The sequence below is a fragment of the Candoia aspera genome, chromosome 3 (assembly GCF_035149785.1).
Source record: "Candoia aspera isolate rCanAsp1 chromosome 3, rCanAsp1.hap2, whole genome shotgun sequence".
Classification (NCBI taxonomy): Eukaryota; Metazoa; Chordata; class Lepidosauria; order Squamata; family Boidae; genus Candoia; species Candoia aspera.
The window spans coordinates 105,012,318-105,015,047 of NC_086155.1; the positions used below are offsets into that span (position 1 = coordinate 105,012,318).

Here is a 2,730-nt window from a genome sequence, read left to right on the forward strand (position 1 = left end):
ACTGCAAAAGTGAACCCTTATGGGGAATGCAACCATTCCCAGAGCAAGTGAACTCCGTCTCAGTCCAACACCAACTTTTCTGGAGTGAATTGTAGTTTTTTTGCCTTCTTCCACTGCCATTCCATGGCTTTGTCAGATTTGAGCTTCACATACCATTCTTGATAAGGCAAACAAACCTAAGGATAGGTTTACCACAGGGTAATAAAAATATCTGAGACTCCTTTTAGTTTTTCATAAAATGCTGCTGTGTAATGTGTAGCCTATGGAATATTGCAAGGAAAACCACGGTTTCAGGGACCAGACAGGGAAGAACAAGGGGGCTGGTGGGGCCATTTCCTCCCCCCCTCCCCCCTCCCTTTATCCAGATGAATTCAAGAGCAGGAAAGAGAGCATTTGAACCAGAGTTTAGAGCTTATTCTGGTTGAAGAAACCAGGAAAGCCGACCCCCAAAACTGCTTTAAAGTTGGCTGACAGTCCTGGGTTCTGTGGCCACACCCACAGATGCTGGGTCAAATACTCTTTTCTTCCTTTCTGCTCACATAACTGGAGGGGCAAGGGGAGAGAAAGAAGCTATGAGCAACTGCAACTATTCTTTTATTTTGTTTTATCCTGGCAACATTTGTGATTGAAACTGATGTATGTATGTGCACAGCCATTGGCCAGGAACTGTGGCTTGAAAGCCCACGGGGCTGCTCCACCACGGATTGACCTAAGGGCGCACGCCCAATCCGGAGAGCCCCTTTTTGTCCACCAAGAACCCGCCAACCAACCACATCTGCAAAATGTCACAACAGGCAGCCCTGAGATGGAACCTGTAGGACTAAGTCCAAGATACAAAGCGTAATTCATTAAAGCAGTAAAACAATCCATGTCTTGCCAAGACAGCATCTTCCCTGTTTCCTCATAAATACACAAAATAGACAGCCGGCAGCCACATTTCCAGTTTCTTCAATCATTTTTTTCTGATTCTAAAAAAGAGAAGAGTTCGTACGCAGTCAAACCCTTAGCTAATTCTAACCGAAGGTGTAGGTACTTGGGTCGCTGGGATGTTGCATAGATGCCGAGTGCCTAATGGGCGATGCAGCTCAGTTCTGGTGGCGCTTCATGTGCAGGGCCAGGTGTTCAGAGCAGGGGAAGCTGCAGCTGCAAACAGCGCACTGGAAGGGGTTGGTGCCAGTGTGATTCCAGTAGTGGCAGGTCAACTCGTCCAAGTGAGCAAATCTCCAATTGCATCCTTCCCAAGTGCATTTGTATGGCTTCTCTCCAGTGTGAGTTCGCAGATGTGCTTTTAAGTGGGAAGATTTCATATAGACTTCAGTGTAACCAAGGTACTCACAGTAATGAATCCGTCCTGAAGTACTTCAAAATAATAAATGTTAAGTGACTTTCTTCTATCATTTTTTTTCTTGACTCCGCCCCCTCTGCCTGCCTCTCATCATCTTTTGCTCGTTAAGTTCACCCTCCACTTCAGACTTGGAGCATGGAGGGCCTGGCTCTGATTCAGCACGCGAACGCGAAGCTTTGTCCCTGACACTGCCTCTTCTCCAAACGTGGGTTACTCCTCCAATTATATCTGACCATTGGTAAACTCATGGGGATGTTCAGGGTCAACGTTGGATTATGGATGGCCAACTTGGAAGCTATCGTGGTAGCGTAAGACAGAGGAGGGGTTAAATTCTGCATCATTTCCGCCTGCTGGTTGGGGCTGCCAGGCTCCAAATGTAGGGGGGAAGGGGGGAAGTAAGTGGTTTATTGCTGCAGAAATTGACCAGGCATCATGTACGTGTAGGGAGGCACCCTGTGGAACTGTTTCATGGGGGTCTGCGGCATGGCAGAAGATAGGGTGTTCAGGCCCGCCATGGGAGAAGACAGGGAGATGGCGTTCAGGGAGCCCATGTTGATGCTATAAGGCACCCTGTCACTGTTGGTGAAGAACTGATCTACCACCAAAGCACTGTCCTGTCAGTACTTCTTGTGTTCTGCAAGAGGGGACATGGGCGGAAGCTGGAGGGCCAGGTATTTCTCCACCTCACTTCAGGTCTGCACCATTTCCTTGCCAGGGATCTGGGCAGCTCTGCTGGGTGGTGGCTGCAGATTGGGCTCCTCAGGAACTGGCCTGGCGAAGAGTGGCCCTTCCCGGCTGCCCAGCACTGGTTTGAGCTGCGCTATGATGGGGTCCTTCGGTCCTAGGCGAGCACTCACACTCAGCACCCAGGTGGCCTTTTGGCAGTGGCATCAGCTCTGCAGGAAGAAAGGTGCTTGCCCGCCTGCCCTCTGTGGCTTACTCCCTCTGCCTCTGCTTCCTCCTGCCACTGCTGCTGCCATAGTGCATTGGGCTCCTCTACCTGGCTGAGACCTCCCTCCCTTAGGACAGCTGCAGGGAAAACCAAGTTTATACTCTTTGTGGCTATTTTACGTGTTGGGGCTTATTTTGCTAAACTGCCTGTTCTCACAATTGCACCACTTTGAAGTTATTATAGGCTTCATTGTTACAGAGGACATGTTCGGGCACAACTGTAATGTATTCAGATGCAAAATCTAAAATGACCACAGTTGAAAAGTTGAGTATCTTCCAACTTGATTTATCTGTCCTCTAGCAGTGAAAATGCAGGCAAGTCTTATCTGATTAAAAATGTATATTTTGGTTATTTGAGGATTAGAAAAATTGTTTCAATAATGGTCTAGGCTATAGGGTTCGAAATGGCCATTTCACTCCAATTGATTTGGTGA

The 2,730-nt window shown here is 48.2% G+C and overlaps 1 pseudogene; it reads right to left on the reverse strand.

Annotated features, from left to right (window-relative positions):
- Window positions 1–961: 961 nt before the first annotated feature.
- On the reverse strand, window positions 962–1,896 carry LOC134494641 (Krueppel-like factor 5; annotated as a pseudogene).
- Window positions 1,897–2,730: the final 834 nt, after the last annotated feature.